The following is a 15,247-nucleotide window of genomic DNA, read 5'->3' as shown; positions in this document are numbered from 1 at the left end:
TAGCTACACAATTCATACAGTCCGGATGGTCAGAGTAAAAGTGGTCGGTCATAACATGCTTGTGTGATTTCTGTAGATGTATGACTGTAGTATATGTTTATATGAATTGTATGTTTACATATTCAATTAAATTACACTAACTTACCCTTATTTTCCTGTCTCGTCATGTTGTCTGTTCGGTCGTCCTTGTCCTTGCAATGATCACCCTTTAGGTGTAAGCAGAGTACGCAGAAGATATTATGGAGCAGGTGCTGGCAGGAGAGGAGGGTTTCCGCTAAGACTAAGACCGTTCGGTCTTGTACTTGTTTTTGCATTTAGTATAGGACCATTCGGTATAATACATTGTTTGTAGTATTGTTTGGTTGATACACATCTTGTATGACTAATCGATCTGCTTTTATGGGTTGTATTAATATAAGTTTCTATAAAATTTTTAACTTATGATTATTTTAGATTAACTGTAAATTAATTTTATTTTCATGTAACTGTTCTATTTTATTGTAAATGTAAGTACTTTGAATATAGTTTCCAGTTATATTTTTAGAATTTAGAATGTCACCTAGGAATGAATTCTTGGTGTATAAATGTATTTATATAAACATTATAATATGTAAATAATTAGAGTTCAGATAAATGCGAATGAGTAATGAATCAAAATTATAGATAAGATTGATAATATTGCTTCAAAAGTATAGTTGTTAATTTCGATTATAAAATTGCATTTTAAAAATTATCGCCATATTTTTTGAGGAGATAAATTTAAATTTATGTTTACACTAATTTCTAACAGCCCTACTTTTTTTTTCTACATAACTTTGATAGAAAGTATTTTAAAAGTTTTACTTTTAGATAAAAGTGTGCTTATTTCAATTATTTAAAATAATCAGAAATAGAAAATCATTTTAAAATGTGATTGAAATAAAAAAAAAATTAATAGCCCATTATAAAATTAACTATTTTTTCAGTTAATGATTAAAAAACCTCTATGTATATAGTAATGCAAAGATATATTAAAAAACCACTATATGGATATCATTAATTTTATCTCATAGTAATACAAATATACAAATATATAGTAATGCAAAGATATATTAAAAAACCTTTATGAGTCGATTATCACTGATAATTCTGTGTTATTTTTAGTCATTTTTTTCATAAATTTTTTATTATAGCTATATAAATTGATAATTTAATCTTTTTAAATATTATAATATTATTAAATAAAAATTAAATATTTATTTTTTAGATTCACACTATAACTTTTAAATAGTATTTTCCAATCGTGTATGGTAAAATAGATAAACATTTTTATTATAATGTTATAAAAAATGAAATTTTGATCATATATTTAACAAATACTGTCAAAATTTTCTTTTTAAAGGTAAATGAATTTAACGCATCAATTACATAAAATTTAAAAGAAAAAATTCTTTATTTATATATTAATTTTTCTTAGTATAAAAAAATTGGAGAGACCAAATTCCAAAAGAATAAATTTGATAGAAAATAATTTTAAAATGTGCTTGAAATGTGAGTAATTCTATACAAATTCAAGATTTAGGAACTTTATTTTCTTCATTTACTTATATTCTTTTCATTTTATAAATTTTCCTGCTCTAACATTATGTTCCTTTGATTATCTGTTGAGTAAAGGTATGCTTATGCAGTGTCATCATTGCATGATGTGAATCATAATCTATGAAAAGACTTTATGCTGCAGGTTTGAATTGCTTGTGTTGTATTTCTTATATGAGGAAGTCATATATAAGTCCATGAATTGTTGGAATGTTTTACATGTTGAGGATAGATTCATCATTCATTATACATATGGATGTGACTATAATTTGAAGGTGAGTTAATCATAGCCATCTTGATAAAGAGCTGACGTTGAAAAGTTGCTATTTTGCATTCAGTGTAAATTGTAATGCTTTTTCTTGATCTTAATGTTTTGAAATAGGTAACATCACCTTAAGAAAGCAGGGCAAAGTTGTTAAATTTGAGATTCCACTTAAGATGGGAAGAAGGATGAAAACCTGTTTACTCATGGACCATAAATGCCATAAGATCCTACTTTCTTATTTTCTGACAAATATCTAAAAGGTTTATTACATGTGGCTGGAGTTTGTGGTTTTTGTAAGTGTTTGACGGAGTTTTGGTGTGATTTTATTTTACCGTCTCTGCTAAACCTTCATACTATTGCTGTTTTTAAGTAAAACTTTATTAGTGTGATTTAATAGTTACTCCAATAATCATTTTCAGATGCGGCTAGTAAAAATGGTGAATGAAGCTACTGCAAACATATCTGAATGGGATTCATTAAACAAAAGTTGATGGAAAGATGACAAACCTTATTGTAATGCAGAAGAAGACTAGAAATACTTGTCAAAAATAGATTAGAATATTTTCTGTTTCTTTTAAGAGAAATGTATAAACATTGTCCATATAAGTATGAAATCAGAATTGTTCTGTAATTAATATGTGCATGGTATAACTTCCAAAATTATTACAACTATGAAACATTGCAATGAGATATACAGCTATTAGAGGAGTTTGATAGAATTAACTAAGCATTACCTATTGCTATGCATAAATTACCTAACCGTAAATTAGTTTCCATCTTTTTGATAAATTTTCGTTCTTTAGTCATGAATTGGTTTGACTTATTATAAATTTGAGAGAAATTAGGTTAAACATGAAAATAAATTGATTTATAATGTATCATTAATCCTTTTTTGTTATTTTTTAGTCATTTTTTCATAATTTTTTTATTATAATTATATAACTTGATAATTTAATTTTCTAAATACTATAATATTATTAAATAAAATTGAATATCTTTTTAATTTATAAAATGAGATAGATTGCCACTATAATTTTTAAATAACATTTTTTTCAATAGTGTTTGGTAAATTAAATAAACATTTTTATTATAATATTATTTTGATCATAACCTGCCAAAATTTTCTTTTATAAAATATATGAATTTGAAAGATCATTTACATAAAATTTAAAAGAAAAATTCTTTATTTATATATTAATTTTTTTTGGTATAAAAAAAATTAGAGAGACATTAGAATAAATTTGATGATACTAATAAATATATGAAATAAATTAAAAAAGTAAATCATATTAGAGAATCTTTTACTCACCCAAAAATAAATTAAAATTAAGTTAACTCATTTTTAAGATATTCTCTGTGAATAGAGCTAACCCATTAATATCCCTAAAGTGTGGCCATGAATATAGAAGTTATGGCAAAAGTGAACCACAAGCTACCTTAGTCATATTATTAGTAGGAAGAAAACACACCAATATCATGAGTGTAGAAGACCAAGTATCCATGCATATATGTATGAACCCTATACATGCATGGAATCAACATGTTTGGAAAACCTTCAATTTTGTTCAATTTTTTTTATCGGCAAAAAAATATAAATAGTGTTAAAGAATGTAAATGTCATTAAAACATGCATAATTAAAATTTATATTTTTATTTTCCATATATACATAATCAGTATAGCCATTAATTACCTAATTCAATAATTGTATGTCCATTAGCACTGCATAAAACTCTTGCTATATAAGGTTTTATACGTTTGAAAATTTTATTATAAAATGGATTAAAATTAGTTTAAAAGAACTCTTTATTTTCATGTTATAGTTTTGTTAGAATTTTATCAGTTAGATATAATGATTAAATTATAAAATATATAGTGTATGAAAACATTGGCTAGGTTTTTAATATAATGTTTTTGAATTCTAGCAAAATGTAAGCTTTTCACACTTGAACTTTGAGTTAATGTTTAATTTAGAATAACACATACAAAAAATGGTGGCATATAGGAAAAGTTGAAGGGAGATTTTCTCAAGTGTTTATGTTTAAGAAAAGACTCCAAGAAAAAAAAAATGGAAAATTGACAAATGGAAAATTAGAAAGTGATATTCGTTAAAGTATCAAAATCAAGACAGGACATTGATGGCATGTGGTGTATTCTTAATCAGAGACATTAATAAGTAGTTTGTCCAAGAATAATAATTGCATATATTTCGGGGATCTTATGATCCTGCAATGAGTTTTTCTTTTGTATAAATATTCTGAGTCTGAGTTTAGAAATGAAAATCTGAAAGATAAAAGACAAGGATGTTCAGAAAAATGTTTTCAGATTTTGAGTCAAGCTATTTGTGTTTGTGTTTATGTAACATCCCAAAAATATAACTGTAAATTATATTTAAGAATTCTTAAATTTATAATAAAATAGAACAGTTACAGGAAATAAAGCTAACTTACAGTTATCCGAAAATAATCACTAATTAAAACTTTACAGAAACCTACACTAATACAAATTATAAAAAAAAAAAACAGACTGATCGATCATACTAGGTGTATCGACCGAACGGTCCTACAAACTGTGTAATACACTGAACGGTCATATACTAACTACAAAAACAAACACAAGACTGAACGATCTTACTCTTAACGGAAACCATCCTCTCTAGCCAGTGCCTGCTCCAGAGAACCCTCAATATCTTCTGCTCACACCCACAGGGTGATCATTGCAATGACAAGGACGACCGAATGGACAACATGACAAGACAGGAAAATAAGGGTAAGTTAGTGTAATTTAATTAACTATGTGAACATACATTTCATACAATCATACATCTATAGAAATCACACAAGCATGTTATGAACGACTACTTTTATTCTGACTGTTTGGATTGTATGAATTATGTAGCTACGACGTTCTTGCACTCGTGGAAAGGTAATATGGAAAACCATCAGAATTACCATAGCTGGAAACCCAAGCCGTCACACGAGGTTAGCCCTTCATCCCTCACTGTAGCTGGAAACCCAAACCTACACATGAGTTTAGTCCGATAGCTGGAACCCCAAGTTATACGCAACCAGGCCTCCTGCAATTCTCACCACATGCGCCACCATTCTCTACTTGAGACTCGGTGACCATTAGAATGTCAGGATGAACGACAACTTAGTCTGACCATAGTCATACTTTCACCACATTGAAACCACCACTAAGACATTCCGCCTTGAAATTCTCTTTCATATCACATTATAAATAACATACATCATTAACAACATATTTCCTCATCCATAATACATTTAAATAACTTCAAACCGAACAGTAAAACAAACACCACCCTTGAGCACAACCGAACAGAAATATCAACACTTATTATGAACAAAACCGGGCGGTAGAACACCCCCCATATGCGAACATGACCGAACGGGATATTGTTCCCTAAAAGTGAACATGACCGAATGGTCATGTAAAGAGTGAAATCAAGCATGAGTCGAACGCTATTAGCTTGATCTGAGTACTATTGAATTAGACCAAACACTTATTGATTAATGCCAACCACCAGTAGACCATACCGAACACTATTATCTTAGACTAATCACTATAGGCTTAGGCCGAACACTTAGGGCTTATGCCGAACGTTATAACCAGGCTAAACACTTTAGTTGAACCAAATACTTATTGTGAGACAGAACATTTTCTCATTATTCAAAGACTATAACCAAATTGTATTTACTAGACAGAATTCAAAGAATTGACTGAATACTATAGAACATCTATAATTGGACATAATCAAATACTAAAGCTTATAATCAAAATCTAAGAGCTTAAACCGAATACTACGAGCTTAGATCGAACACTCTTAATTTCAATTTCAATTACATAATTTTGGTAATATGATGAGACCGAGTGCTTAGTGCATCACCGAGCACTACTGAAACCGAGTGTTGGCATCTGGCTGAGCACTACCGAGACCGAGTGTTGGCATCTGGCCGAGTACTACCGAAACCGAGTGTTGGCATCTGGCCGAGCACTACCGAGACCGAGTGTTGGCATCTGGCCGAGCACTACCAAGACCAAGCGGTCATTAACAGTTACAGTATATGACAGACCGAACACTATATTAAATTATAAATCAACACTAGACTGAGCGGTCATTAACTGAGAATCCACAATAGTAGAACTCAGTTAAGACCGAGCACTAGAGAAAAGTTAAACGGTCAATTAAAGACCTTCAGCAAACAACAAAATTTTGCAGAATAACTGCAGAATTATGATCACCACCAAACCTTACCAATTTCACTCGGTCACTGAACCATAATCATACAGAAACTCCAAACCTCATGAACATAGCATATAACAGTTCACACCCAAAATCACCAAACTTCAAACAATTCAATTTCACATACATGCAACATCATCAAACAACAGTTTCATATACATCAAAACTAAGTAATTAAATTAGCTAGCTTCCCTTACCTCTTGACCGGACCGAACAACGATTACTCTTTTCCAGACTTTGCTTCCTTTCTAGAAAATCCCAAGAACACCTATATTTCACCGATTGGTGAGGAAAGACCACCCAATAGACCAAAATAGAGTTAGAAAGGGGAAAAGAAGGTTGAAGAACACATGCAACTAGTAGACTACCTTGCATGTGACAGAAAACAGTCATTCTAAGAAGAGAATGAACTTACTAGCTCAGAGCAACAACTTGATCGGTGCAAAATGAAGTCCTTGACACCAGGAAGACTCAGGTGTTGCTTGATTGATGATCGGAAGAAGAAAAGATAAGAATTTGCAGAGAGAAGAAGAAGAAGTTTAGAGAGAAGGAGGAGAAAACTGAAACTCAGAAACATTTGGAGAAGAAAGTGCATGTAGGAATGACTCAAGGTTTTTGAAAAAGCTAATTATATCCTACCGTCAAAATCTACTCGGTCAAATCCGATGCACCGATCTGGATTTCACTTTGATGCTGAATTTAAAGGTCCTGACACTTACCACTAGTGATAATTCGAACCATATAAAAAAATATTTTATCCTCAACAAAAGAAAAATGAAAGTAAAAATATAAATAGACAAAATACGTTATTTAATTGAAAATAAATGGAAATTAAATAAATTTAATATTTTTTAAATTGATTAATTTATTTCAATATATATATATTTATTACTAAATTATTTTTTAGTATTATTGTATTATATATCGCAGAAATCATTTAGATAAAGTAACATTATGTTGACAATAACATCTTAACCAAAGTTAACAAAGATAAAATATAATTGCTAAAAGTTAATAAATTAATGGAATCCTAAACACATTAATAAAAATAATCAGTTAAGTAGTTTATATCAAATTAGATAAAAAGTCACAAATTTACTATAAATAACAATATTGACCATGTAAATTATATGTTTATTATTATATTTAGGCTTAATATCATTGTTGGTCCCAGTTTTTGTCAATTTTGTTTGAAATAGTCGTCATTTTTTTAGAATGTAGTCTCTTTTATCGTAATTTATGTTCAATCTAGACGTTTAAATTGTTAAAGGCTAAATGTCCAGCTAAACAATCAGTTAATGACATATCATTTATTGGCTCACATGGACGCTTTAAGGCATAATAATGTTGATTTTTTATTTTTGGAAGTGATTTTCTGATATTAGGGTTTTGATTTTTCAAGTGTGAACGTATTATTTTTCGTCAATTATGAGTTTGTGATCTCCAAACTCCACAAATAAGAACATAAGAGCAGAGAATCAAAGACGAGAACGCCGCTTGAGTCGTGCCTCCACAACACCGGTGATTCTCGCCGCCACAAGACCATCTTCCATGCACGAGATGGAAAAATTCAAAACGAAGAGGAAAAAAACCCTAATTTTTTAAGCCAGTCTCATAGATAACCTCAACCTCTGATTAAATTTCAGAAAATCACTTGCAAAAATAAAAAATCCACATCATTATGTGTTTAAGTGTTCACGTCAACCATTCACTAATTGGTCAGTTGGACATTTAGCCGTTAAATGACTAAATTGAACATAAATTACGATATAAAAGATTGCATTAAATATTCTAAAGAAATAATTGGATAAAGTTGACAAAAAATTGTAACCAACAATAATATTAAACGTTATATTTATTATCATCTAATAAATATTTTTGACTTTTTTACGTATACTTACTTTGAATTGAAACATATCTAAACCTGTACGGAGTTTCTCGTCAAATTTCAACAGTGTAATTTCGGCCCATATATAATTTAAAAAACAACTAAAAATTATAAAATAGCATAATCTAACGTGCTTATCATAGCCAAATATGGCAGTTCAAGATCAGTAGCATTAATTAGTTGGTTTTTAAAGAAACGTACACATAATGTTTATTTCAGCTCCATACTCTTTTAATACTTCTTTTTCATATATTTTTGTATGAAAAATCTTTAGTGTAAAGATCTACTGTTTTTTATTCCAAACTTTCAAACCATCTATTTTCACTGTTTTAAGTACGTGTTAGATTATGGGTCCTTTTGGAAGGGAGACTGGGCTAACGAGTCTCTATATACTTAAAAATATCTAGAACAAGAACTTCAACTTCTATATTCAAAATTCCAATTACGTCTTTTTTTCTTTTTTTTATAAATTTCAAATATGTATATATATAAATTCATGTTATCTCTTATTTTATTCGATGTAAAACTTTGTTTGTATCCAATACAAATTTTGTAACAATAATAATTTGGAGTACGTGTTATCTTTAGACAGGATATATGTGGTCGGAAAAAAAATATGGTTTACCAATATACTCGATTGTAGAAAAAAGTGTAAGAGTTTTTTTTCTGGAAGAAGAACAACACAATAAATTTTTAAATATAAAATTGAAATATTTTAACTCTAAATTATGTGTAGCAGACAATCTGTTAAAGAACTCTGTTAGACTATTTAAGAATAAGGTCTAATGGATGGATGTGATGGAAGGTACGATAGAAGAGACAATACCGACTACTTAGATATTGTCTAGTAATAGTGTAATAGATAGTCGTGTACAAATATTTATTATATTTTATCTCAATGATTTTTTTTACTTAGTTCTATACATAGAGACGTTTATTACTAAAACAAATTTTCTAATTAGTAATAGAATTTGACTACGAAAATATAGTCAAAAAAACTAAATTTATTGATAAATTTTATTAATAGATTTAAGAAGTTCAATTAAAGATGAAAATGTTAATTAAAGATAAAAATGTTAATTGATAATTAATTTGTTATTAAAGTTCGTTAGTAATATTTGTATGTAAATTTGAATTTATATTATTAATGTCACTAAATTTAATTTAATTTTTATAATTCTTATTAGTGACAAATTTGTTTGTTTATAAATTATGCCGATAAAATAACTTTAAAGTTTCAATTCTGGGTTTTGATCAATTTGTGAAAAATTTATAATAAAATTTGTTGATAAATATATAGATTTTAAAATTTGTTAGTAAAATTTATTGATAATTTATAATTTTTAATATTGTCAAATTTTTTTATAAGTAAATTTTTCAATAAAATGAGTAAAAAAATTATTGCTAAGTTAAATGAATATTTTTTATAAATTAAATGGGGATGGATGGGAAAAGAAGATAAGAAAGAGAATGAAGAGGAGGAAAAACTAGAGCTGATGGTTGAAGCCATGATATATAAAAGGTATACACTATTTTGATTAAAAAAAACTAAAAGAAAATGTCCTCCTTCCATTTCCAATCTCAGCATATTTTCACCATAAGTATTAAAGTTCAAGACACTGTATATGGTTATGATGGTTCACTTTATATACCAAATAGTCTGTTAAAAGGCAAGCTATGTATGATTTTTTTTCTTTATTTATTAGAAAGTGGGTTTAAGCCTAACTCAATCCCACAAAACCGGCTTGTAGGATGAGGTTTGCATTATAATTTGGTCTTATCTCTAGTCGATGTGGGACTTCCAACACACCCCCTTCACGCCGAGGTATAGACATCTCGTGCGTGATAGTAGAAATTGGGTGGTCCGATAACGGTCCGATAGCGGGTGGAATAGAAGAATAGAATGCCCACTCAGAACTTGCTAGAATAGGCTCTAACCATGACTCTGATATCATATTAGAAAGTGAGTTTAAGCCTAACTCAACCCCACAAAATCGGCTTGTAGGGTGAGGTTTGCATTATAATTTGGCCTTATCTCTAATCGATGTGGGACTTCCAACATTATTATTTAGGTTACTATTCTGCAAATGATTATTACTTTTTATTTTCACAATCAAAGAAGATTAAAAATAATACTGTTTTCTTTACACTTCTTTTTACCATAAATCCAAAAATAATCTCAAGAAATTTCTATTCTTTTTCCTTTCAATCATCACAAGTTGACACACTCGAAGCATCATCATCATGCTGAGAGTTTGTATTTTGTTGGGCAATTTCAATTTTCTAAATTGGAAACAATAGCATAAAGAAAGACATAACTCCTTGTAACATGGTGAAAACAAGGGAGATAGAGAGACAGCGGCAACGTTGTTGGGTTGCAAAATGGAGGGTGTGTGAAATACGATGGTTGTGGAAGCAGTGACACATGCAAAAACACGTTGTGTATAGTAAGAAACCAGTGGTTGATGATGATGGTGTTGGGAAAAAGAAGGTGCAAAAACAAAATTTATTTAATATTTATATGTAGCAGGTGTGCTGGTCTTGTTCTCCATTATTTTTACGTGTGAATTAGGGCAAGAGAAGAAGACAAAGAAGGTGCAGTGACGCGCGCGTGGTGTTGGATAGGGTGGAAGATTGAAATTGAGACGGTTGGATGCGTGGCAATAAAAGAGCCTCATGTTAAAAGTCTATTATCTTTGTGGTGTGGGTCTAAAATGTATATATAGTTCAACTAACCAAATCTAAAGCATACATGTGCAACAAAAATAATTGACACAAACACCTTTTTTTCAATCTCTTCCTTCAAAATGGATCAATTAAATTTTTTAGTTTAAATTAAATTGAAAGCCCGTTACTTTCATACTTTCTTATGGTTAGATGGCTTGTTCATCAAAATCTATTCACAGAAATCAAATTCCTCATCCACTTCAAACTTTTCCTACATATAGAATTCTTTAATATTTTAACATTCTAAGCAATGTAAAATATAATTTGTTTCATGGGTGGTTAGAATAGAATGTAATTAAAATATGCTAAAAGTTTAAAAAGTTACATTATTATGTAATCAAAAGTTGTTATTTATGATGATTTTTTTTTATTTATATAATAATCGCATTTAAAATAATTTTCCTTTTGTTTGATAGTAAAATAGTATTTTCATAAAAACTAAAGTAAAAGAAAATATGCAACACCCGTCTGACATCCTGCACAACCATAGAAATACAATGGATCTTCTGCATAAGATATAAAAGTATGATAACAAAAAATTGTCTGTATTAAATTTATTTTTATAATTCAAAAATTGTTTTTAATAATTTAAGTATTTCTCAACCAGTGCATGTTGTGTTAATTGAATATATAAGATATATAAGTAGGTGATGGTTTCTCCTTTTCATATAAAATGTAAATTGATTATATTTTAGTTGATAAGAGGTTTATAGTATACATTTATAGTATTAATTGATAGGTTTTTTTAGGATGATTGATAAGAATATTCAATTTATTTAAAGAATTAACATTACTTTCAAATAATATAAAATTTTTAAGGTATAATGAATTTATAAGTTTAACTTTTTCATATTTAAATTTTTGATTGTTCGTTGAATTTGAAATGTATTAAATAATGGTAGAGGACAATGAAAAGAAGAGAAAGAAAATCCCAGAGTGTTGGGAGGATCCATAAATGCAGTGGAAGCAGAATAATTGATGTACGATGGTTTTGATATTTGAGTCGATGAGAATTTGCTAAAAATAAAAGAGAGGGGACACGTACTGCTACTCGTCTCTGGACACTGCTTTTGTCTTCATCCCAATTTATTCTTCAACAAACCACAACACTGCCAAAATATCCCAAAACATTATCCATTCATTATTTTACATTATTTTTATATTCTATTTTCTCAATCTTCCTTTTATATTTTCTTGCATTATCATTTTTCCTTTCTACACTTGCGATGTCCATCATTTTCACCTTCACAGTTTCTTTATTTTTAAATCATATCGTCAAATGTTTTACTATCTGTTGCATTGTTTTCGATAAACAAAAAAACAAACTCGGAAAAGTAAAAAAGAAACCAAAAGAAAAATAAAAAACCTAGAAACAAAGTTCATAGTAGCAGTGCAATATTATAATAAGAAAATAACTTTTCTAAAAGGTAGAAGAATTCTTCGTATATAATTTCAAAAGTGTCAACCCATTTTAAAAACTTTATTTTTTTTTAAATCAAAGTTTACTATACGATTTAAACTGATTTTTTTACCATGCATATCAATGAGTTAATAATATTTATGAATATAATTGTATCTCATCACATATTATCCATACTCATAACTTCACAGATATCCTGATTACTATAAGTTAAATAAAAAAATATAATAAAATTTATATATTCTAAAGGCAGAGTTTGATTTGCACTTTTTTACACATAAAATCTTTACTTTATATTTCTTCATCACTTTTTTATATTACAACATGAGAATTCTGTAAGCATAATTCAAAAGTTTAAAATATCTTTTGAATATATATTTCTTTAAATATGTACCATGAATTTTATTTATACAAAATTTGGTTATAAAAGAGTTCATTAGACCAAACTCATTAAAGATTAATTCTATTTTTTGCAAAAACGAAATATTGAGTTTGTGATTTTTTTTTATCTTATATTATATATGATCTTGTTATCTTTATAATACATGAGACTTAAACTCACTTTTCCATTATTTGTAACTTAATTTAAGTGGATCTTCGAAATTATAGATAACTAAAAGTTTTTTGTTTTTCATAAACAACTTTCACAATCGCTATCAAATTACATAATTTTAAAATTTACTTTCAAAGAGTTAGAGAATTCAAATTCATTAGATAATAAAGACTTCCATCATAATAGGACATGATATAAGATGTAAAACGTATAAACAGAAAAACACGTAACGAATACAACAACGGCAAAAGGACACAACCGAAGGACCAGCTATGACCATGTAAAAAGACATGATAGAGACTAAGGATGGTCTTTTACACTCTGTAAAAGTGCAGTAGGAAATCATTTGGGTGCAAAAAGGAAATTCAATATTTTTTGAAATAAAAAATAGTTTACTTTGGGCCTACTTTGGACATGTGTGGTTGCAAAGTGGCGTGCCATTGAGAATTTATTGGGTCTTACTTTCTGCATAGTTTTAATGTGTTATTGAGTCATTTCACCAAACAATTCAATATAGGCCGTTACTTCTTGTACCCATTAAATTTCTTTCTCCATCCTGTCGTTTCGGATTTTATTATTTAGAAGGCATTTGTGGATTATTATGTTATAAATTTAATAAATTAATCAATACAACTAAATTTTAGTTTATAAACATCAAATATAATGAATAATAATTATACCAAAGTAAAAAAAATATATAATTATAAAATTCACACAATTCATTTAGTTATAATAGAGTACTATGAAAAATATTTCTTTTAAACTTGTGGGTAGAAAAAATATATTTTAAGACAAATTTTTTGAAACTATCCTACCTTAAATATGTGTATCTTGCATTGTATCTTTTAAAATGTTACAAATTACATTTTTAATAATTTCTTTTAAAAGGAAAATGTGATAAATCCAACCATTAGGAAAAATAATTAACATTTTCCATCTTCATAGTTTTTTGTTTCTCATATTTGTTTATGTTAACATATTGAAATTTTATTAAATGAAAACGTTTTCTCAAGTTTGAATTATGTTATGTAATTATTAAATATAATATTCATTCGTTAGACATACTATTAAAAAAATTCATCAAAGTCAATTATGTTACAATAACTATAAATATTTATAATATCTATCAGTTTAATAATTATTTAAATAAAAAATATTATTACATTATAGAATATTTTAATTATTGAAATGAAAAAAATTATTAAATTATAAAAAATAATTTTAAAAAAAGGTAATTATAAAAATAAATACTTTTATAATTTTATTGTATATTTATTTTATAAATAATTATTTTGTTGTATAAATAATTTTTATTATGAATAATTATTTAAATTTTTAAAAAATATTTAAAAGGTAAAACTAAAAAAAAAACGTGACACCAAATAAGAAAATTTTGTTATTAATGATATAAATAATTTTATATTCTATTTAAAATTAATATATGATTTGAAATCTAAAATTTTAAATATCATTCTATATCAACCTATTCCACTAAGGAAGTCCAATAAACCATGAGAGATAATCTTAAATGTAAGAATTAAATTGCTATTGTTTTTTCAAGTGAATATTATGACCGAAAGAAAAACAATTTGTAATAATAAAAAGATTTAAACCCTGGTCCTCATTTTTGTATGAAAATTTCAGGTACTCATTTTTTCATCGGTTTCAATTGGGTCATAATTTTTGTAAAAATGAACACATTTTACCCTAACCGTTAACTGGTCTCATGCGGCGTTAAATTAAGGTCACGTGATGCAGAGAGAATGTGTTGATGTGTGTTCCTCATTTACGTGGAGTGTTTTGATTAAAGAAAATGAAATCTCTAAAGTGAATATCCCTAAAGTCACATTACCATATTTTCTCTTCAATTTTTTATATTAATTATATGTTTTTTTAATGAAATTCATACAAAAATAATATAGATAAATAATTAACTATTGTACATCAATCGATTAAGCAAACTCTTTAAATATATGTTTTCTTTTTAATTTTCTGAGCTTTCCTTTAAAAATAAATTTATATAAAAATATATATATATAAAATACAGTAATTGACTATAATAATATTATTTTATCATAAGACAAAACATCACATCTTATATATTTAAGATTTATTTTAGTATTTTTAATATAACATTGTTAAATTATTTCATTTTATAGAACTTAATCCTAAATCATACATGTTGGGATAAAAAAACTTAATAGAAGTAAAGTAATTTTATTAAAAAGTTTATATGATTAAATATTTATAAAGTCTTAAAATTCTATCTATTACAATTAATTTATAATTTTTTTTATATGTTAATTATTTTATTTTAATAATATTAAAAAAATATATTAAGATAATATATTAATTTAATTAATAATCCAATTTAATCATATTCACTAGTAACTAAAATATGTTTATTATATTTTAGATTTCATAACTACAAATAAGTCTTATATATAATTTTTTAAATTTTTTGTCAAAATAAATTCATAAAAACATTTAAACACAAAGAAAATAAAAAAAATATGTATTTTTCTAATTCTATCCAAATATAAATAATTTTTAGACT

Source organism: Vigna umbellata, chromosome 1 (assembly GCF_029865625.1).
Source record: "Vigna umbellata cultivar VRB3 chromosome 1, Vumbellata_1.0, whole genome shotgun sequence".
Classification (NCBI taxonomy): domain Eukaryota; kingdom Viridiplantae; phylum Streptophyta; class Magnoliopsida; order Fabales; family Fabaceae; genus Vigna; species Vigna umbellata.
Note: the sequence above shows the minus strand (reverse complement) of the source record.